The sequence below is a fragment of the Bufo bufo genome, chromosome 3 (genome assembly GCF_905171765.1).
Source record: "Bufo bufo chromosome 3, aBufBuf1.1, whole genome shotgun sequence".
In the NCBI taxonomy this organism is placed as follows: Eukaryota; Metazoa; Chordata; class Amphibia; order Anura; family Bufonidae; genus Bufo; species Bufo bufo.
Window position 1 is genome coordinate 587,857,495 of NC_053391.1, and position 25,123 is coordinate 587,882,617.

Sequence of the window (25,123 nt, forward strand, 5' to 3'; positions counted from 1 at the left end):
TAGACTGCACTCATTGCCTACAGGTTTCTCTGGATATTATTCCATCCAGAGACTGAATTCTATGAGCTGTGATATCTCCATCCCTTATTTTTTTCAAAAATCTGTACCCTGTACTGTAATGCCTTTATTTAGGAGCTTTTGTATTCTCTGTGCTGCTGTGAATTTCCCCATAGTGGGACTATTAAAGGTTATCTTATCTTATGATGATGATTCACTGCTGTGCGGTTACATGTCAGGATTTACTGCTTGTTGAATATCCTACAGTAAAAAAAAAACCTTGCAACCACTGCCTCCGTTAGTGCTGGCCATCCTCCTGAACATCTTGTACCATGAATACGTAATAAATATCAATTGTGGGAAAGCCCTTTAATTCTTTTTATGATTTCATCAAGCTCTTCATTTGGAATATCTAATAATCTGACACTCATGGTTGTGGTGTTTACAGAGTTTTATTCAAGGGTCTCGGATCAGGGACCCCATGACGAATAGATGCAGTACATGCAATCTAAGCTACGCTGACTGTACACAGATTTCTAAATCACTCAAGCCGTAAATATCAGATGTGTCAACCTACAAGGGTACAAATCACTGGAATTGAAGGCTTTGGACCAAAAATGGCATTTTGATGGAAAACTCCTCTCTTTCATCAGTCAAGGTGTGATAAGTCTATGAGGAGTCTTTGGTAAAAATCTATGAGGGCCACTGAATAACTGACAGGCAACATTCACAGGCTGGAAAGCGATCATATTGATAAAGTGGATAGACATACTGGGGTATGCTCTCTGTCCTGGAAGTCAGAATTCCCTTATATTTGTTAGGAAGATTAATGTGGAATTCATCTATACATTGTAGTTCATTCTTCAGTGCACAGAATTCTTCAGTCTTGAAGAGTCTGATCCATGGTCTATATGTGCAAATGGAGAATAACAGCTACTAGTGATGTACTAAAACATAAAAAGGCAACATCACCATCTAGCAGTGCTGTAACTAGGACTGCCTGGGCCGCACAGCAAATTTTTGAATGCCCCCCCCCTCGGTCCCCTTAAGGCAGACCTCAGACCAGACAAAAAAATAATAATACTCACCTCTCTTCTCCTCCTATGGGCACCTCTGCTCTTCGTGCACTGTGTCTAGGCACGCTCTACACAGTGACCTGACGTTGCACAGTGTCAGGTCGTAGTGCGCTCCTACACACCCTACATCCTATCCTGAAGCTGTGTGCTGCCAGTGCAGGTGCCCAGAGAAGAAAACCATACTCACCAATCCATGGCCCTGAAAATAAATCCATTTGTCCTCCTGGGTCCCTTCCTGAGTTTGGGCCCCATAGAAGCCATTTCCCCTGCTTTCATGATAGCTATGGCCCGCCATCTAGTGCAATCACCCAAATATCGGCACAGACTAGAGAGTTGTCTCTCACCTTGATGGGTTGTGCTTAACAGGCACAACTTTGTAGTAGGCCTGTAGGAAATCATATGTCGGCTGCAGCTCACCACACAGCAGATGGTATGGATACCATTGCTCTTGAGCTCTTGAACATATTTAAAAATAGTGAAAAATTAAGGCCAGAGCGCTGCCAACATGAACAATGCAAAATTTATTGTAAAAAAAACATGCAAGATGTTTCGGCGCTGGAGTAGTGTCTTCATCAGGCCATAATACAGGGGGTGTAGCTATAGTGGAAACCTAAACTCAGAAGGGGCCCACCCAGGAGGAGGACTGAAAGATTTTATTGTCAGGGATCCCTCAACAGTGCTACACAATGATATTATATACAGTGACAATATATACGTATGTATATATTGTTACTACTGATCGTAGTTACTACTGATCGTATTTTATTTAATAGGTGTATTCATATAACTACCGTAAATGAATTATAAATGACTATATAGTATGAAATTATTTACCTTAAAGGGGTAAAAGATCCATCCTGACCTTGAGATCTATCCTGTCCTTGAGATCCATCCTGTCCTTGAGATCCATCCTGTCCTTGAGATCCATCCTGTCCTTGAGATCCATCCTGTCCTTGAGATCCATCCTGTCCTTGAGATCTATCCTGACCTTGAGATCTATCCTGTCCTTGAGATCCATCCTGTCCTTGAGATCTATCCTGTCCTTGAGATCCATCCTGTCCTTGAGATCTATCCTGTCCTTGAGATCCATCCTGTCCTTGCGTGTGACAGTCAAACTGGATAAGCTTTCAGCCAAGTATTTTTATTCATTTACACTGAACTGACCCTATAGAAATCAGGGCAACGCCTTCACACTGGGCAAGTAATGCAGTTTTTGATGCTTTCTATTTATTTTTCTGTCTAGGATGGTTGTGAATTTCATCTTTGGCCAAAAAAATAAGAAAAATAAAATGCATCAAAAACTGCATCAAATCCATCCTGTCCTTGAGATCCATCCTGTCCTTGCGTCTGTGAAGGCATTGCCCTGATTTCTATAGACATTTTTCCTGTACCTCTAGTTTTCTCTCCAATATTTTGCGCTTGCTCATATGGCCTATGCAACCCTGACTTTGCCCATAGCTGATGATGATTATATTGTCAGCCCAAATATGATCAGCCATTCAGGGCATAGTCACTCTTGCCATTTTCACTTAGTCCTCTTCCTTGCTTCTAGGAGTTTCCATACATCTATTACATGACATCTTCTTGCTCTGGAGCAGGATGTGACTTTTTGCTCATTAAGTATATGTAGTGGCTGTTAGGCTATCATTTTAAATAACAATAAAGGCTCCACTTGCACTATAAAAACCCTGCGTGGAAAAAAATGTGGTTACGGTTTAGCATCAACTTTAATGATTCTGTATCACAGTAAAAGTGTTTTATAGTCCAAATAATGTTTACATACGAAGATTGCACTCGGCCTGTTTACAGTCTGTGTTTTTAGATCTTGTGCAGTTGCTTTAACCTTTTCAATATTTAGGTTACTTGGATGTATTTCAATATGTCAACAGTTAACCAAGAGACAAACCCGGTGATGATAAAACTGATTAATAGCTATGTAACTGTACCTCTGCTCTGCCGCTGCCTTTCACAGCATGCAAAATATTGCTGTGTATTCTACTGAATCTACAGCGATCAGCATCAGTAGGAAAAAAGTATGGATGCACACAGGCCAGGTTCATGACGGGTTTATATTTTAAGGCCAGTGATTGCCATCGTGGATGCATTTTGGGAATTAGTATCGTCTTCCATCCTCTATTGGGACTAACGTAAAAAAAAATAATACTGGAATAGCATCTGGTATTTTACTTTTGCCAATATGGAGAACAAAAGTCCTCAGTTATGTGCCATTTACTAGTATTTCAGAGGTAGTGTCAGTGTGGCCTAAATCACAATATTAAAATTGCAATTTTTGACAACTGGTAATCTTGCACGTATTCTAATTTCCCATTCCCATGGCATAACTCACATCTATTGAGAGTAATGCAGAACTACCTACAGACGTTGGTACTGAGCTGTGATGGCTAACCTCCGGAACTCCAGCTGTGGCAAAACTACAACTCCCAAGATGCACACTTGCTTGACTGTTCTCAAAACGCCATAGAAAAAAATTGGAGCATGCTGGGAGTCGTAGTTTCATCTCAGCTGGAGTGCCGTAGGTTAGCCATCACTGTTCTAGAGGAACGGACAGTTGGCATGAATTAAATCCTGAGTAGGCTACTGAAATTTAGTTTGTTATTCATCTTATACTATACAGACTACCCTATCCGAATTTATTACATTAATGAATTTCATTCTTATTCGGGCATATGCATAGGATCACCTAAAACTGAGCAGGTCACAGGGTCGTTTGCTACTGTGCTCCCCCAATGAGCTGTAATCTGCAGAGGAACTTGAAAGATTCAATTCTCCTGCAGCGCTGCCACAGGGGAAATGAAGCATCACCTTGATTTGTAGCTACATTCTGCCCCAGCTACTTGATGGAAGTCCCTGATGAGTCCTCTCTTAGCTCAGAGTGCAGTATAGTATATTCTGGACTATTATGTGTTAAGTTGCGGGCTGGACAGTGTTGCAAAATTTCGGCAAATTTTCTAACAGTGGTGCACTTTACAATGTCTAAGGATAGGAATCACAGTCTTAATATTGGACAAATTTATTATTCTGGCACATAGACCTTTATAGAGTATTATAAATCCACCAGATTTACACTAAAATTCTACAAAAATATGGCAAAAATGTGTCCAAGCACAAAAAATGTGTCCGTGCACCAAAAATTCTGCTCTGCTCCAAAAATTTGTCTGTGTGCCACAAAAAAAGTGCCCCTGCACAAAAAACTGTCTAGTCTAAGTTTGATGTAGTTTTATGTTGGTGTATTTTTTGGCGCACGGATGTGCCTTTAGACTAGGCCCCTTTTCTGTGAAGCCATGTCCCCTTTTATAGCTACAGGTATCTATAGGAAGCCTATGAGCAATTAGGACAAAGGGGACAGAGGTAGAACACTCTGCACGACTGGTTGGAGGAGACCCCCAACTGGCTTCAGGCCTATCCTCCTCATGTGTGGTCTACATGTCCTTTTCACAGAGAATGCTGAAGATGGGGACCGTAGCCCCAGGCTTGTTAGGTATCTTAAAAAAGGTATTCTGAGATAACAAAAAGTTTGTCTGAAGGCAGGGATTGTGATAAAGTATCAAAAAAAAAAATTCAATATTCACCTATTAAACAACCGCTGCTTCAGAGCAGCTGATATGGTGCTCCTCATCACTCCCTGTTTTACTTGAATGCAGTGATGATGTGCCTGTATACCCATGCGGCTGCTGCAGCCAATTACTGGCCTCAGCAGTATAGAGACAGGTCAGTGATTGGCTGCAGCAGTCACATGGGTATACAGGCACATCATCACTGCATTCAAGTAAAACAGGGAGTGATGAGGAGCACTATATCAGCTGCTCTGAAGCAGCGGTTGTTTTAATAGGTGAATATTGAATTTTTTTTTTGATACTTTATCACAATCCCTGCCTTCAGACAAACTTTTTGTTATCTCAGAAAACCTTTTTTAAGATACCTAACAAGCCTGGGGCTACGGTCCCCATCTTCAGCATTCTCTGTGAAAAGGACATGTAGACCACACATGAGGAGGATAGGCCTGAAGCCAGTTGGGGGTCTCCTCCAACCAGTCGTGCAGAGTGGCAAAAAGTCATCTTTGCAACCAAGACTGGCAAGAAGCACCAGAGCGACTGTGCTGGAGCAGCTGGCAGTTTAACAGGTCAGTATTGTTTTTCTTATCTTGCTCACTGTCCATGCCTTTGGCCAACCTTTTTGTTTTCTATGAAAATCCCTCCAAGTCGATCACATTTTTCTTGGCTCCTTTATCTCTGCTGCATTCATTTTGTATTCTATTGGAGTCTGGCTGCTACTTCACAAGGAGAAAATTCATAAAACCCACAAGCAACTAAACCATCATTGAGGACAAGAAGATCATCAGCACAAATCTATGAAATGAGTTATCTTATCAATTGATCGCCCCAGGTCCCACTTTCACCACCCCCAGCAATCAATTGTTTTTGCCAGGGGAAACTCACCAGCCAGACATTTTCTCTCCAGATGAATGGTCATCTATGTGACACAAAGGCATCTCGGGTCTGTCAGCACAGGAGCCACTTGTGCCATTTGGCTTTATATTCTGGCTGATAGAAGGGGGTCCTAAGTGGAGGGACACTCTCTATGATGTCCATAGGTGCTGTAGGGGCATATGGGTGGGGTTTGCCTTTAAAGTAAATTAAACTCAACAGGGGCAGTCCATACACATGGTTAACTTAAAACGCTTGAGCCCCAAAGAAAAATCTAAAAAGGGCCCCTAACAATCACTAATTATTTACAGTACTGGTCTCCTCATGGGCAGAATACTTTGCATCTAATCAGACCCCAAGACAACTTCTTCACCTTCTATAGTTATGATGCTGAGCCCTAAAGCATTCTGAGGTTGAAGCGATTTTCATGAGACAGTCTACTATTCATGCAATTTCCGAAGCTTGAGAAACTTGAGGCATTGGTAGTAAGTCTATGTCCCAGATGTCCCAGCTTCCTCGCTCTATAAGCTGCCGCCTTGCCTTCTGAAATGGTCTTAATGGGAACTTACCATGCTCCATGCTGCACCCACTCCCCATAACTAAATCTTACCAAAGAATAAACCATGAGCGTGTTAGCAAAGAATTAGTGGCCAATAATACTAGTCATAACTACTTGAGCAGAACATTGAGGCGTGCATCTAAACTTCAATGCGTAATCCTCAATCACCATAAATGTGTCCCATTTTCTTTTCTCAGTTACTCGGAAGTTTATACAACCTTTTATCTGAGAGTCCTTCAAGGAAACTGTACATAAAACAGCTGAAATCTCTCGCTGATGTGGTGCCAAAGAGATCCATGGGATATGTAAACCTCATTAAAAACTAGATAGTAATAATACAATATGTCTTTCTGTTAATGAGCTGCAAAGTACATAGAATTTTACAGACACAATAAGTCTGTATCCCTAAGAGCTTAACAAGTACTTCTTTTCAAGATGCTCAAACCCACAAGATGTGTTCTAGGGGAACCAAAACAGGGAGCTGCAGGTATTTAAAAGTAGTCTCAATAAAATGTATCCTTGAGGACCCATAAACATATACATAACCCAGCTATAGGTAAAGAGATCTGTAACTGAAAGCTGATACCAAGGCTGACCTTGTACAACACTATTAATGCTTGTTCCTATATGAAGAGCGTTAAACTAGTCTTCCTTCATAGCCACATTCCACTTTTGGCTTCTTTCTTATATTATAGAAGTGTATTTATACATTCAGTAATGCATATAAAGAGCAATGTCCCACCTTTTCCACTTTAGCAACAAAGGGGCACATTTATTAAGACCGGCCTTTTAGACTAAAAGAGGTGTAGAAAATGGTAAATGAGATGGACCTTTGCGCCACAATCTGCGCTAGAAATACGCCTAATAAATGACCCCCCAAATTTTATAAAAAGAATGTATACATTTATTCCTGTATCTTACTTTATATAGCAACAACCTATTCTGCAGTGCAGAGCTGTACAGATAGAATCAGTTCTATATTGGGGGTGCAGAACATTTTCTGGTCTGAGGGCTACAATATCAGGGTGAACCAATGCCAAGGGTCACATTAAAACATAAAGGGGTATTGCTGTATGAGACATATAAAAATGATATGCCATTAATGTCTTATAGGTGGTGGTTCCATTTCGGGGAGAATTGGGGTCCCCTTCTTTCCCATTTGCACTCCAGAAAGGACGAACTCATGCATACATGGCCACCACTCCACCTCAGCTATCACTTTCTGTTTTGCCACATAGAGGTTAGGAGACCCCCATTCTGCTTAATATGTACAGGGGTCCCAGAGATAGCAACACAATACACTATTTTACAATTTCTGCTCCTGTGCTACTCATCGTTCCAGTTTTCTTTAAAATGGAAAATACAGCGACCAGACACAGACAGGAATGTCTATGACCAGATGGTTGGAGGCCACACAGAATGGTCCCCTGGCCCCTAGGCTGCAGGTTACGCACCCCTGTCCTATGTTATTCATCTCACCTTTGTGGAATCTCAGCCATCTAATGTTTTAGTCATGCAGTCCTATGTGTTCATCCAACCAAGGTCAGCCACATAAGCATGGTGTATGTTATTTGCATGGTTCCTCTCTGAACCGATAGGGTCACACAGTCATTATTTTTTGGTGCAGTTTTGGAAGCCAAAATCAGGAGTGGATCATAAAAGGATAGAGGCTGGGGTCCTAGGTTCGAATCTGACCAAGGGCAACATCTGCATGGAGTTTGTATGTTCTCCCCGTGTTTGGGTGGGTTTCCTCTGGGTACTCCGGTTTCCTCCCACACTCCAAAGACATACTGATAGGGACCTTAGATTGTGAGCCCCATTGGGGACAGTTGGATGCTAATGTCTGTAAAGCGCTGCGGAATATAGTAGCGCTATATAAGTGCATATAATAAATAAATAATTAAGGTATAAAGGACAGATATGACTTCTCCTCTTTTTTATTTATTTACTTCTGTCAGAAACCTGACCGCCCCCTTACCCTTAGATTAATTTGCCTCCTATTTATTTTTCTCCTAGTATAATCTATCCCCCCTCATCTCCCACTCCCACAACTCCAAAGGATACTGATAGGTTAACTCCTACATTGGCAGTCTTATTAAATTTGACAGAGAGAATAGCAATGCTATACGTGCCTTCAAAATAATGGAAACTATGATAGAAGTGCTTATAGGTCCACGGTATCCATTTGTTGCAGTAGGATCCATTGTACAAGGGATCTAACATAGCATTGTGGCTTCCATTATAAAGTAATTCTACCAGAGTAGTGTGAACAGAGCCTATAAGGAATGTTTAAAGAGTACTTTCACACAATTTCATGTCATTTCATAGAGAATGGTCTAACTAGCAAATTTCTAAACCATTTTATTTAAAAAAATATGCCTGCATCCACCTGTAAAAAAAAAAAAAAAGCTGTAAAGTCATGGCCACAAGGGGTCTCACTTCCAGATAAGTTCCAGACCACTGACTGTTGTCAGGCAAGATCTGTCCTTGGTAAGAGAGACCCAGAGGATGGCTGAGAGGAAGTGGGGGCATGTCAGATCTAGCTGAGGTACTGAGCCTGATAGAAGCACTCCCTTTAGACTGCTTTTAAAGATTATAGCCTCCTGTGTGTCTGTAAGTGTGAGCTCTCCCTCCTGTAAGTGTGCCTGTAAGTGTGAGCTTTCTGAGCCCCCTAAAAGCAAACAGACATCATGAAGTGAGGTCACTGCACACAGTACTGGCAGATTCAATAGAAGGGGGACACCCACTGCTTCTGAATGAAATGCATCTATCTGTGCAGCTGAAACAGTGGATAATATGGCTGGAAGAGACATTAGGGAAGCCCCTAAAAAACACCAGTTCCTTCACAGTTATGATTGTATAAAAAAAAAGCACAGCCATTATGAAAACATTTTTTAAAACTCAGGTGCGCTTTAAAATAATAAGAATATATTAGGGAATTTTCTAGGCCTGAGCTGCACCATCTCTAGGTGAAGATAGCAATCTCAGTGAGCAGGATACAATTACTGCAATAGAACTTTGTGCTATGAAGGATTCATCTTGCTTCCGACTTTCACCTCAACCCTCAGTATAAAATGCAAATGAAGGCTTAGCTTTATTTTGCATAATGCTGTAACAGGATTCAGCTGAATACTAAAATATGGATCAGTATGGGATCATAAATGATAATCAGCAGGAGGCAACAGGGTATTCTTAAAACAGCATTATCAGTCCTATCCTATTTTTTTATGCTATTTCCACAAAATTAAACTTGATTGGTTTAGTTGTTTATAGAATGTGATATAATAAATTCACCATTTTTGAAAAATGTCATCGTTAAAGTTCAGGTCTGGGTTGCACAAGGTTAGGAAAAAGTTTTTTTTTACCCCTTAGGCAGTGCCTCTCTTGTCCTTTGGCTGTTTCTGGTATTGTAGCTCAGCCACATTCCCATTAATGTTACTGACCTGCAATACCATTCACAACCTATAGACAAAAGTGGTGCTGTTTCTCACATCAATCCTACCTGCATTTTTTCTTTTTCAAACTGTCAGCCCAGGACAGTTGTTCAGTTGTTCTCCAGTTTTGGAAAAACAATGTGTATGGGAAACAGGTTGTATATGCCGATTCTGACCTCATGAAGACCACCTTAGTTCATATGACCTATTAAGGCACAAGGACATCATAGAAGGGCATCTATGGCTGGGGACCTCTCTGTGATCCAGAAGGGAAAGTTGCTCTGTTAAAATGCCTCCGGTTCTGGGCGACTTGTGCCATCCATAGAGCCATCCCTTGTAATACGACATTTGCCCTGCAGCAGAAAATGAACTGCTAGACCTGGGTTTCCCTGGCAGAGTCATCAGTTTGCCAGAGGGGCCAAAGGTACCATCACATATCACCTTATCAACTGCTTTCTCAAAGGGATTGTCTCTGATGACACATCTCCTCTAAACACAAATGAGGTGCTGTTTAAACATACTTCCTGTTCTATAGATGCTACTAATCAGCACTCATCTCATTATCATCACAAGCAGGAATACAATGACAGGTGACATACCGGTATACACTGCGTGCAGAATTATTAGGCAAATGAGTATTTTGACCACATCATCCTCTTTATGCATGTTGTCTTACTCCAAGCTGTATAGGCTCGAAAGCCTACTACCAATTAAGCATATTAGGTGATGTGCATCTCTGTAATGAGAAGGGGTGTGGTCTAATGACATCAACACCCTATATTAGGTGTGCATAATTATTAGGCAACTTTCTTTCCTTTGGCAAAATGGGTCAAAAGAAGGACTTGACAGGCTCAGAAAAGTCAAAAATAGTGAGATATCTTGCAGAGGGATGCAGCACTCTTAAAATTGCAAAGCTTCTGAAGCGTGATCATCGAACAATCAAGCGTTTCATTCAAAATAGTCAACATGGTCGCAAGAAGCGTGCGGAAAAACCAAGGCGCAAAATAACTGCCCATGAACTGAGAAAAGTCAAGCGTGCAGCTGCCAAGATGCCACTTGCCACCAGTTTGGCCATATTTCAGAGCTGCAACATCACTGGAGTGCCCAAAAGCACAAGGTGTGCAATACTCAGAGACATGGCCACGGTAAGAAAGGCTGAAAGACGACCACCACTGAACAAGACACACAAGCTGAAACGTCAAGACTGGGCCAAGAAATATCTCAAGACTGATTTTTCTAAGGTTTTATGGACTGATGAAATGAGAGTGAGTCTTGATGGGCCAGATGGATGGGCCCGTGGCTGGATTGGTAAAGGGCAGAGAGCTCCAGTCCGACTCAGACGCCAGCAAGGTGGAGGTGGAGTACTGGTTTGGGCTGGTATCATCAAAGATGAGCTTGTGGGGCCTTTTCGGGTGGAGGATGGAGTCAAGCTCAACTCCCAGTCCTACTGCCAGTTTCTGGAAGACACCTTCTTCAAGCAGTGGTACAGGAAGAAGTCTGCATCCTTCAAGAAAAACATGATTTTCATGCAGGACAATGCTCCATCACACGCGTCCAAGTACTCCACAGCGTGGCTGGCAAGAAAGGGTATAAAAGAATAAAATCTAATGACATGGCCTCCTTGTTCACCTGATCTGAACCCCATTGAGAACCTGTGGTCCATCATCAAATGTGAGATTTACAAGGAGGGAAAACAGTACACCTCTCTGAACAGTGTCTGGGAGGCTGTGGTTGCTGCTGCACGCAATGTTGATGGTGAACAGATCAAAACACTGACAGAATCCATGGATGGCAGGCTTTTGAGTGTCCTTGCAAAGAAAGGTGGCTATATTGGTCACTGATTTGTTTTTGTTTTGTTTTTGAATGTCAGAAATGTATATTTGTGAATGTTGAGATGTTATATTGGTTTCACTGGTAAAAATAAATAATTGAAATGGGTATATATTAGTTTTTTGTTAAGTTGCCTAATAATTATGCACAGTAATAGTCACCTGCACACACAGATATCCCCCTAAAATAGCTAAAACTAAAAACAAACTAAAAACTACTTCCAAAAATATTCAGCTTTGATATTAATGAGTTTTTTGGGTTCATTGAGAACATGGTTGTTGTTCAATAATAAAATTAATCCTCAAAAATACAACTTGCCTAATAATTCTGCACTCCCTGTAAATAACACTGGGTCCACAATTGATTATAAGTTATAGACACAGGTGTCTTCCTTCTCCAGTACCACTGTACAGGTCACATAGCCTGTCCAGATTTTGATAAAAGTCAATGAGTCACTTCCATGCTACAGGTTCCTATGATCCATGTTGCTACTGTAAAACTTATCTCTGAATGCTGATAAAAGAACAGCTACTTAGGCACAATGGCTGCCCCCCCATAACCACTACTTTATTAAACCTTTTTTAAACTTTTTTTTGGTCCCAGTAGGTACATTTTTGGTCCCAGTAGGTAAATTGAACATGAGGTCCTTTGATCAACTTGTTTTATACTTACAAGAAGCCTATTAAGCCCTGCCTTCAGCAGGGCCTAATAGGATTAAGTACATGGTAGACATGTCAACCCATTGGCAACACACAATCGCATCGCACCCCTGTGGGATAACAAAAGAAGGCCTCTCCCCCTGTTGAGCCACATATATGGTGTGAACAGAACGGTTACATATCTGACAATGGAGTTAGCTCTAGTTCCTGTCATTGCAGAGGGGCTTTAGCTATATATCACTTTTTATGTCCCTGTATTCCATTACCAGGTAGTTAAATTTATTTACCTCTGGCTTCCATTACAGGACTGAATTCATAGATACCCTATTAATCAGGGGTATAGCAATATGGGGTACAGATATAGCATTAAGACCAAGTCCAAAGACCCGTCTGTTCATAAGAAGACACCATAATTAAAAGGGTCTGGATTTAAATACTGATGACCTATCCTCTGGATAGGCCATCATTATCTGATCGGTGGGGGTCTGACACCTGGAACCCCCACCAATCAGCTATTTGAGAAATCACTGTCGCTCCAGTGCCAGTACATTGAATATCGGCTGTGCTTGGTATCACGCTCAACCCCATTCACTTGAATGGGGCTGAGCTGTGCTTAGATCATGTGACTGATGAATGTTTTGTCACTAGGACTAGGGAAAGCAGTGAGAAGGCTGCGGCACGACTCTGAGTGCCGCTGCCTTTTCAAACAGTTGATTGGCGGGGATCCCGAATGTCAGACCCCGACCGATCAGATCCTGATGATAGGTCATCAGTATTTAAATCTCGGAAAACCCCTTTAAGGGCTCTGTTGCAGATTTTGCATTAGGATCCAGGAGCTTTTTTACTTTTGCAATGTATATTTGGCTCAATTATAGAAATGTAAACTTAGTGTAAACTAAGAGTCATTGTACAGTATTTTCCTCTATAGATCCGGTTTAGAATAGAGACATTTATCGAGAAAGCAAGACAAAGAGTTTGAATACAAAAGTGTCTGTCCAGAAGGGGGCAGCTGGGACGTGTGTTGCTTAGAAAACTGATATAATTCCAAGGATGACCAGCAGGAGGCAGCAGAGACAGACAAACCAGCATCTTCAGCGAGCTGGAAAGACTGCACTGGAAAAAAATCTCAGCGCACCATTCTCACTTTAAATTAAAACCATATTCATTTCTTTCCAAAGCAGTTCAGTTTTGTTAAAATTGCCTTCCTGCAAAAAGTGTGTTATGAGGCATCTATAGGACACCACATAAAACACTGATCGGTGGGGTCTGACTGCTGACTTCTAGCCCCAGAATACAACTGTCCACATTGCCTTATAATAAAATCTGGGTGTAAATGCAGCTTTCACCTCGTCTGATGAGCAGACAATTCATCGGGAACGAATAGTTTCCAATAATTGCCTGCACAGTTAGCCTGTGTAAAGGGCGTTTTAGTCTTATGGAGGCTGAAGGGAACTTGCAATATGCAGGGGCGGACTGGGAACTTAAAGAGGCCCTGGAAAAAAAAATACTAAAAGTGGCCCAGTTTTGTACTTGGGTCCAAATTAATGGAAGGCAGGGCCAGGAATACCATATTGTGGCACATTATACCACCCCAACAGAGCAATACCACAGTCCATCACAATATACTGTCAGCAGCACAAAATACATCCCCAAAAACTTCCACTGGCCGGCCGTGAGGAGGACTCATGCGGACCGCTGGGCATCGGCCCACTGGTAAACTCCCTGGAAAGTCTATGGCCAATCCGCCCCTGCAATATGTAACGGAGACATATAGAACACGCACTAGACATTTATCTGCCTCATCCTATTGTTTGTATGGATAAGTGAGCCATAGGGAACTTTTGTATGGAGTTTGTGCTTCCTCCCAGTTGTCTTTAAGGGTATCCTCCGCTAACTTTGTTTCTACACATTCTGAAAACATATGGGAAGATTTATCAAAGCTGGTGTAAAGTAGAACTGGCTTAGTTGCCCATAACAACCAATCAGACTCTACCTTTCATTTTTCAGAGCTCATTTGGAAAATGAAAGGTGTATTCTGATTTGTTGCTATGGGTAACTAAGCCAGTTCTACTACATACCAGTTTTCATAAATCTCCCCCAGACTGATTAGTCTATGTTCACACTGTGTTTGTGGTGTCCATTCAAAGTTGGCCCTGGGAAAGGTCCTGCTGCATATGTCTAAACTAAAGTATCCATAGGGCCCAATAAGAGTTAAAAGTCTGCTGAGCTTTTCTACGCAGAGATACCCCACAAAAACAACATGTACCATGAGATATGCTACTTTTTTTTATTTTAACATGAGGGCCTATGGAAGACATATGCCACTATATACCTTTACAGTGGGATATATATCAGAGGATTTTGGCAGAACTATGTGTCAGGAAAGATCTATAGATATAAGCTCAGAATCTGACAGACATGGGTGACATGGGTGGATATGTGACAGACACGGGTGGATATGTGACAGACACGGCTGAATATGTGACAGACATGGGTGGACATGTGACAGACACGGGTGGATATGTGACAGACATGGGTGGATACGTTTGAATACAATGGGGAAAACAAAACCTGTCTTTGTTGCCTGCAGCAACCAATCACAGCGCAGCTTTCATTTTGCTTTCTACTCTTTAAAAATGAAAGGTGACCTGTGACTGGTTGCTTTGGGCAACAAAAACTTTTTTTCTTTTAGACAGTTTCAGAAATGTCCCCCTGTGTACATCGAATATCTAGACCTGGTGTGTCATACGCTTTGTCATGCTATATCCACCATTACCATATACTTGGAAAGGTTCTCATTGTTTTGCTCCGTTATCATAGATTTTGTATAAATTGTACTGTAACCATCTGAATGTTCTGATGTCCTCTGATGAACCAAGTCTTTGGCCTCAGGGAAATGTGTCAGGATGTTGTGTATCTGACTGGGAACTATGAGGGACATTTATCAAAACTGGCTTAGTTGTTCATAGCAACCAATCAGATTCCATGTTTCATTATACAAAGCTCCTTTAGAAAATGAAAGGATCAATCTGATTAATTGCTAGGGACAACTAAAACAGTTTTCCTTAGCACCAGTTTTGATAAATGTCCTCCTTTAGGTCCATACTGGGGACATACAGATGTGGTGGGGACTTGGTTTACATGAGAAATCAGCCCTTCATGCTTGTCCTGGGAGAATTGGCAACTCTTCATGGAGTCCAAGTGGTCCCTTTTTATCTAGGAACCTCCTGGACATTGTTTATATCCCACAATATTTTTCCATGTGGCTTTTGTGTGGATATTAATTATACCTTGGTGGGGTGGTGGTGCTTACGATGACCATACAGAGGTATTTAGGTTAGGTTCCTGTATAGGATTGACCTTAGCAGGGTGTGGGTTCCGTTTTGCTAGTCAGTATTCATCTAGGGATATATCAGGGTTGGTGCCTGTCTTCCTACTTTCCTGCTTGTGTATATTTTGCAGTCCTGGTGTGTGCACTTTTATATGTTGAAGATTTAATAAAGGTTAAGTTTCAATGGTAGTCTCCCTAGGAACACAAGGGAGTAATAGACCCCTAGGAACACAAGGGAGTAATAGACATATCAACAGCAGCTTGTTGATGGTTTCCATATAGTAAAGATGCTGAAAGCCTTAAAAGGGTTTTCTGAGATACTGATGACCTCAGTATATGACCCGGGGGGGGCGAGTCCAACACCCGGGAGCCCCGCGGCCTTTTCTGTGCTCACCAAGCACAGCGCTGTACATAGTATAGCAGTTGTGCTTGGTATCGCACTCAGCCCCATTCACTTCTATGCAGCTGAACTGTGCCTAGGCCACGTGACTGATGAACGTGACATCACATGGCCTAGGGAAGGGTGCGAGAAGGCCACAGCGCTACTGCGAGCGCTAGTACCTTCTCAAACAGCTGATCGGTGGGGGACTATAGTGTGCAAGCTTGACCACCGCTGCTGGATTACAGGGTGGTCGTAACCATGGAAACCAGAAGTGTATGATGTAATGGAAAAATGAATCAAGCCAGCAAGGAAAGCAATATGAACAACAATACATTACAAAAAGTGTCTCGTATTACATTTTTCTACATAGAAAATGTCATTTGCAGAAGTGAGACCACCCCTTAATATGAAACTTCACCCCCACATGCAATTTACCAGGGGCTCCTAACACATGTTGGTGCACATTTACTGTTGTGGCTGTTTCTGGATTCCGCCATAGTTTTCGCTCTCATATTCACACTCACCAACATTTAAATAGTAAAAATCTGGACAATTAAGCCCCAATCCTGAATGCCCACAAAATGCCCACTTTGAGGCTTCCATATACCACAACCCTCTCTATAACCATTTTTCGCAGCTGTCCCAGCAAAATCAGAACTGTTAACAAGTATGTAGATCTATCTATAAAGCAAGAATCATCTGCTGTGCTTCGCCTGATGAGCACTGGACCTGCCTAATGGTACCTGCACATGGCTGCAGGTTTACAAGCAGAAAATCCACATTTTTCCACAGATTTCTGTTTTTTTCTGCAGATCTCTCCTTTGCATTGATAAGGCTGAAAGCTGCATATAAGAAGCACACACATAATTGAATTCCTGCAGATTAAAAAATCTGCACAGAACACAAAAGCAAAGTGTACATGAGATATGTGTAATCCCATGCACTTTCCTGTATTACATTATGGTTTTTCTTCACGAGAATCCACATGGAAAAACTGTGTGTAATCCCCACCATGTACAGGTAGCCTAAGGGTGCAGCCTTACCGTGTGTCTGACCACATGCAGCCAAGCCACACCCACACGTGACAGCCAATGGATGCCCAATTTTACTGCAAATTTGTGAGGTCATTCGCTATCACAGGTGGGCGTGGCTTGGACATATGCAGCCACCGTAATGAATGTATCAATCTCATTGACCAAAAACAATATGTGTATTTTTGGCAAAAGAGGGATAGTCAAATTCACTTCAGATGTCAATGACCATATGTGCACTAATACAAATCCTGTAAATCTAAAACTTTCCATAGTACTCTCGATATTTTTAAGCGAGCCATTGATGACACATCTATATAAGGCCAAGTTCACACTTCAGTTATTTCCATCAGTTATTGTGAGCCAAAACCAGTAGTGAATAGAGTTGAGCGGGTTCGTACTGAACTTTGCGAGTTCGCATACCCAGACCCGAACCCAGACTCGAAGTTCGAGTTTGGTGTTCGGGTGATTTTCATATTTTCCGTTATAACATGGTTATAACGGAAAATAATAGCATTCTTAAGATAGAATGCTAAATAAAATGGCCATTGAGAAGTTAAAAATAATAAAAAAACTCACCTCATCCACTTGATCGCGCAGCCGGTATCCTCCTCTTTCTTCAGGACCTGCAAAAGGACCTGCGATGATGTCACCACGCTCACCATGTGGTGAGCAGGTCCTTTTGCAGAAACAAGAGGATACCGGCTGCGCGATCAAGTGGATGAGGTGAGTTTTTAAAATTATTTTTAACTTCTCAATGGCCATTTTATTTAGCATTCTTTCTTAAGAATGCTATTATTTTCTGTTATAACCATGTTATAACGGAAAATAATAAAGTGAAGTTCGGGTCCCCATTGACTTTAATGGGGTCCGAGTTCGGGTTTGGTGTTCGGGTCAAGTTCGGGTCCCGAACCTAAACTTTGACCTGAAGTTCGGCCGAACCCAAACTTCACCGGGTTCGCTCATCCATAGTAGTGAAGCCTACTCAGAGATAAGGTATAAGGGAAAGATCTGCACCTGTTCTGTGTTTTTGATCCACACCTGGTTTTGGCTCAAAAAACTGATCGCAATAACTGACCAAATAACTGAAGTGTGAACTCAGCCTTATAAAAATCAATGTCTGTTCTCTATAGGCATCCAAATACCTGAACCGCTGGACACAAAATTTGGCACATAGGTACATTGGGTGTCTGGGAAGGTTTTCGGAAAGGTCTCAGCTCTCTAGTATGTACCGTTCTTGAAATACTTCTAAAAATTGCAAATATGGCACCATCACATGACCCATATTAGCCAATAGAAGCTTTCAGCTCCTTCACATATCCTGACGTACATGCAGTCACATGACCCTTATTAGCCAATAGAAGTCTGCCAGACTTCACCTCACTGACATACACACAGTTTTACACCAGATTTCTATAACAACTCAGCCATTTCTCATCACTGTTATAGGTCACTGTTGAGGGGTGGAGCAGAATGCTGCATAGGTCACTGTTAAGGGGGCAGGGTGCTGTGAAAGTCACAGTTAAAGGGGATGGGGCACTGTGGAGGTCACAGTTAAGGGGGCAGGTCTTGTAGGTTTGACAACTAAGGTGGCAGGGCGCTGTGGAGGTCACAGTTAGGCTACATTCACACGTCAGTATTTTTCTATATCCCGATTTTCGGTCCGTTTTTTGCGGATCCGTTGTTCCTGAAAATGTTTCCGTATGTCATCCATGTCATCCGTTTTTTGCGGATCCGCAAAAAACGGAAACATGTATAAATTTCAATAAGCAAATAAAGTTGTTTGGATTTCTTTGAAAAAAATAAAATAAATAAATAAATTTAAATGTAATTTCCAGGAACGGAATCCGCATAAAACGGATGACATACGTAATGACATCCGAATGTCTTCCGTTTTTTGCGGATCCATTGACTTTGTATTGTACCAGGATCCGAATTTTGTGGAAAAGAATAGGACATGTTTTATATTTAAACGGACATGCGGAACGGAACAACGGAAACGGACAGCACACATTGTGCTGTCCGATTTTTTCCAGGACCCATTGAAAATGAATGGGTCCAGATCTGGTCCAGATCTGTTCCGCAAAAAACGGAACAGATCAGGAAAGAAACAATGGACCCTGAATGGACCTTTAAGGGGACATGTGATGTAGGTGTCACAATTAAGGGGATGGGGCACGTTGGAGGTCATAGTTAAGGGGTGAAAAGCTGTGGAGGTCACAGTTAAGGGGGCAGGGTGCTGTAGGGTTCACAAATAAGTGGGTGGGATGCTTTGGAGATCAGTCTTAATGTGGCGGGGCAAGGTCTGTGTTAAGGGGTGGGGAGCAGTGGAGGTCACAGTTAAATGGACAGGGCACTGTGGAGGTCACTGTTATGGGGGACAGTTAAGAATAAAATAAACATTGTCTAATTGCCCGGGTGGATTGGCCTCCTGGGCACCCTTGGAACAAATCCAATAAACACACAAACACACCAACATGTCATGCTCAGGCAGCGCCGGGTACTTTTTCCTGTCTATGTATGTGTATTACATGACTTGCAATCCTAATTATATATATATATTTTTTTACTACGGCCAGTCATCTGACTATGCAAATACCCATGTCATTCCAGGGGTAAATTCTCTCAGCAAGAAATCACTTAGATTCGCTGATTCCACAAATGAACTGCATACAGTCCTATATTACAGAAAAGTATGGTAATTAAGTATTTATAAATGGCAGAAATAAGAAAAAAGGGGAACCAATCCTGTGAAAGAGCACGACTTGACAGGCTGGAAATGAAGCATATTAAAGCTTCGGCTTGTAAAATTGAATATGCTTGAGTGATCAGGGAATATTACCAGGTAGACTTCATAGCTGTCAATATTCACAGAGAGAAGAAGAAAGAGCTCAGGGATTTGAACGAAAAGTGAAAATTTAGAAGAAAGGGTATAATGTGATTCATGCTATTATACTTATCTGGTATGAGATCTACATGCATGGACTGTCAGGGATTCTTAAAAATCTAAGCAAGCATTATAAGGATAGTAAACACATCCCAGACACACACAGTCTGCCTATGCTTAGTACATTATATATTAGAGCACTGTAGATGCCCTGGTAAGGCTTGTAACCACCTTCATTTGCTATAATTCAATTATGCAACCCCCAAAGGGACATCTGTAGATGAAAGACATTTTGGGACTCCTTGACAGACGGTTCCTTGACATAGGACCCTATGCATCAGTGATTAAAGACGTTGTTCCATTATTATACAGTATATTACATTTCTTAAACGAAAACCATAATTATTTTCCAATTGGAATCTTTTAAAAAAAAATGCTTCAGTGTCTTGATATCTTGTTATGGCGGTGCCTGGACTTCTGTTGAATCCCTCTCACAATGTCCATCTCATGTGTCCGGTTCTAGTGATCACAGACACTACCTACAAAATACATGATCCCACAAGGAACAATGGCAACACTCATCATATATGCATAAAAATCCAAATGTATTGAAAAATACAATAATAACATGTAGCTATAGAGAACAATAACAAGGAAAAAGCATCAGATCATTGAAATCTTACCCATAAAATGCTGTACCAAGTACATGGTCCCCGCTTCACAGCATTTCTTCAAAGAGATGGAAAGACATGTCCTACAATATCTGTGGGACCTGTCCTATAGTATTGCATTATATACGTAACAGTGTGCCCATAGCACAATGTCATATCAGAGTCACCTAATGTATAAATAACAAAGGGCCCATAAATCAGACTAACCTAATGGGGAGAGACCCCTATATCATGAACCCCTCTAAAGGTAATAGTAAACTAGGACCCAGTCATAAAACATAATCATAGCAACACTATCCAGGAGTAGTTACCCACTAACCACTAACTTGGGTCCTATTTTACTATTAGCTACATGTTATTATTGTACTTTTCAATAAATATGGATTTTTTTGGGGATATTTGATGGGTGTTGCCCTTGTTCCTTGTCAGGGATGTTTTTTTTATAGGTAGTACAGTATATTTAGGCATGCCCTGGTTATTACTGTATGTTGAGTGTCTAGTGGTCACACCCAGTTTCTTAGTTCCACCGACAGATCCCTTTATTCCTGCTATTGCTTAGGTTAGCCCATAAGAATCATCACACCAGAAGCGGCTTCTTTCTACAGCGCACCAAACACAGTAGGTGAACGTCATGAGAAGGAAAGAGAAGAACAGTGCGGTGGTCATACCAGAAATATCTAGGCACAGGGGCGTTTTTGCATTTTTAAATGATTCTAATAGAAAATTAGTTCAGTTTCGTGTAATCTAATAGATAAATGTTATGGGACAATCCCTTTAAGAAATGTGTACAGTTCAACCTATAAGGCTCAAAGGAGGTTTCCGAGATTTTAATACTAATGACCTATACTGAGGATAAGTCATGAGTATCTGATCGGTGGGGGTTCCCCGCCAATCAGCTATTCGAGAAGGCCACTGCGCTCGCAGTAATGCCGCAGCCTTCTTTCAGCTTTCCCTAGGCCAGTGACAACACGTTTATCAGTCACATGGTCTAGACACAGCTCAGCTCCATCCAAGTGATTGCGTCTGATCACGATACCAAGCACAGCCGCGATACAATGTATGGAGTCGTGCTTGGTAAGCACGTAGAAGGCCACAGCGCTCAAACAGCTGATCGGGGGCGTCCCGGATGTCGGATCTCCACCAATCAGATACTGAGGACCTATCCACAGGGTAGATCATCAGTATTCAATTCTTGGAAAACATTTTTAAAGCAGTATTCACATCTGGAGCATTTATTCCAAAAATGTAGGCATGGATCCCACCCTGAGAGCTCTTCCTATCTCAAGAATGGGTTCCCAAAGTGAATACATAGCAAGTCATTCATGTTTGGCCACCCTACATTCACGGCTATGGGACTTCCAAACATAGCAAAGAGCTGGCTCGGCTATTTTCAGCAGAAGTCCTATAGCAGTGTATGTAGGGGGTTGCGGCATATTCATGGCTTGCTTTCCATTCACTGCTATAGGACTTCTGAAAATAGCCAAGCATGATCGCTCAGAAATTTTTGGAAGTCCCATAGTAGTGAACGGAGAGGATGCCGCCTATTAGAGGCGGGCTCTTCATTCACTTTGGGGCTTCATTTTTGAAAGAGCAGGTCACATAGATGGAACCGGCACTTATCAGACATTTATGGCATATCAACAAGGTCTCCTGGGCACAACTAGTATCCATCATATGTTGTATCTGTAATAGATGGAAGACATAAAGGTAGCATTACCTGGAGTTACTTGATTTGCATACTTTGTGCACTATAAATCAGCACCGTGACAATACCATTTGTTGTGAAAGAGCTTCCAAAAAATGCTCTTCTTGTTTAAAGGGGCTGTCTGACCACAGAAGATCTTTTGAATCTGATGGCTGATGCAACTGGCTATTTATTCCCCTGCAGTACCAAGCGGAGGACCCCCTATCCATATACCCAATCTGTATGCCCTAGTAGGCCATATGGACTTGTCACAACCCCCTGAAAGAGTGTTTTCTGATTATAAAAAAAAAGAAAAACAGTTAAGTCCAGTTTGACTCTAGGTGGAAAATAATCCACACTAAAAACAGTACAACATGTCTCAATACTTGCAGCCGGCGTCTGTGATTTCACTATACACTGGCCTTTCTTTCTGCATGTTTTTCCTTGTGTGCACTTGGATAGACATGTGGAAGACAAAGTGTGTTACTGCCTTAGGACAAATACCTAAAAATGAAGCATTTTAATGGCAGAATGACAGATTGGGGAGATTTATAGAAAAATAATGAATGAAAAGCCTCCAGACTAAAGCTGGAGCACAGATTTGAACATCTTTGACCCTTCCACCTCCCACTTCACTGTAATATCTGTCATTTAAGATGGTCATTCAGCCTACTAAATATACTGTTGTCTAAGCTGTAGAGCACTGCATAAAATAAAATCTAATAAGAGGAATTATGTGACAGGTAGAGGGGACACAGCAATTTGCTCAAAATATTTTTCTCTTCTACAGTATAAGATACAGACAAGTCTTGCCGGCCCGTCTTCTTCTCGTTAACCTGTAGTTATCAATACTGCTCTAATATTACTGTTGTGATAACCCCTGAGCTTAAAATTGAAAGCAACATCCAGAACAAGATATGTTCTAGAACAGTGCAATATTTCATCTTAAAGCAAAGGAACACCTTTAAAGTCGTAGCTTCATCAGGAAATATCTTGTCGATATCAGAGCCTATTGACTTCATGGACGGGGTCTCCAGAACACCCCTTTATTTAGCCAGAGTGGAGAGCCTCTGCCACATGCTCTGGCAGACTTCACTGCACATCTATTACAAGGGCAGTCATTCCTTTGAATGGCCACCAAGTAATTCGATCTCATAAGTGGAATTTAATAGTTCTATTTGGTGTAAAAAAGTTGCAGATTTTGGTATCAATCACATTTCGTGCAAAAACTTTCAACTTTGCTCCTTTTACACCGCCTTTGCCACTTTTTTGAAAAAGTGGGCATCTGGGAGGCCTGACTAACTTAATAGTCAGGCCTCCCAGAAATCTATGACAGGTCCTTGCTGGCATACAGGTCATTTTCTGGTGCACAGGCCTCCTGAGATATGCCAAAATTCTTAAGAGACAAGTCTGGTGCACCACCGTATTTTTTATTAGACTAGAGTAAGAAATGCCAGTCTTAATAAATCCCTTCATGCATGTATGGTATTGTCGGTCACCAGTTCTTACTGGTGGTTTAGGAAACTGTACCCGCAATGATCAGCTGATTGCCAGGCTGGCAAGAGGTTGTCTTGACATGACGGGAGCATCTCCACTTAAAACCAGTAAGTGCCAAAGTTTAGTAATGATGCTTCTGTCCCTTTCAGAGATATTGCCAGTTTATACCATAGTAACAGCCAATGGAGTGGCAGCCATATTGGGGTTCACTTTTGAATGAGCTTAGAAATGAATAATCAACTATCACTGATTAAACATGCTGCTAAAAAGTTACTAAATTGGCAGTTTTACCAGAAGTTTCTGAGAAGCTGGTTCAAAAGAGACAGGAAATATGACTACACTTCCTGTTGTCCTTTTTGCAAAAATGGCCGCCGCTTTTTCAATATACTTGAAGGATATCACATTTTTTTGAAGGTTATAAAGTGGAACCTTTGTGAGATGAAAAGAATATATCTTTATTCTTAAAGATGGTTCCTGCACCGTAAACAGATTCGGCTGAAACCATTTGTGTTGATGAAACGTCAGCTGTCATTGACTCTCCAACAGTTTGTACCATTCATTGTATTAAATACATGTTTCACGATCGACTTTCCCACAGTTTTGGGTGGGGGGGGGGGGGCGGGTTTATAGAGGTGCACAGCATTCCTGGCTACATTCGGTGGCTCCATAACATTGCCAGCCATTATCGGTGCCTTTATCCCAGTGCCATCATAACAGTGTCATCCAGAACTCCATATAATAGCTACAGTGCCCTCACATAAGTACAACCAGTGATCGATTGTGTATGGTTTGGGCAGGGCATCAGTCAGGTGCGGATTGGCCATAGACCTTACAGGTAAATTTCCTGGTGGGCCGATGTCCAGGGGGTCACCTGAGCCCTCCTCACTGCCAGCCAGTGGAAGTTTTTGGGGATCTATTTTGTGCTGCTGCCCGTATTTTGTGAGGGACTGTGGTATTTGGCTCTGTTGGGGTGGTATAATGTGCCACAATATGGTATTGCTGGCCCTGCCTTCAATCAATTTGGACCCGACTACAAAACGGGGCCACTTTTAGTATTTTTTACAGCGCCACTTTAAGTTCTCAGTCTGCCCCTTGTCACAGGACAGTTGCCCTCTCGTGTCTATGCGCACCACCATGATAGAATGCCTCTTGGGCTTGAAGACACTATTGATTCATTTCTTGTGCATAAATCAAAGTGTAGTGAGAGGCAATGATAGATTTTGCAGGAAATGCTGCCGGTTTACCATCTCTCATGGAAAGCAACAAAATGCACGCCACTATTTTATCTTCTCGTGATGAACATTTAGCTAGGCATGCTTCACATAAAACAATCAGAATACGATGGGCTAGAAAGGTCAAAAACATGTTTATATGGATCATAGAGGCCTCCAGGCCTCACTGGGTATCCATACAGATCGATCGTAGTTAGGGTGTACTGGGGTAATCTGGGTTCACAGATTCCATCCACATGAGGAGAACATGGTCAGTGGTAGTATAATTTAGTCCAGGATGGAGACTATTTCTACAGACCTTCAGTTCTATAATTTATAGACAAGACGTAACTGACAACAAGTCACTGTTCTGATCCAGGGCTAGACTGAGGTGGACCTAATTTGGATGGATCTTGGTATGATATTTGC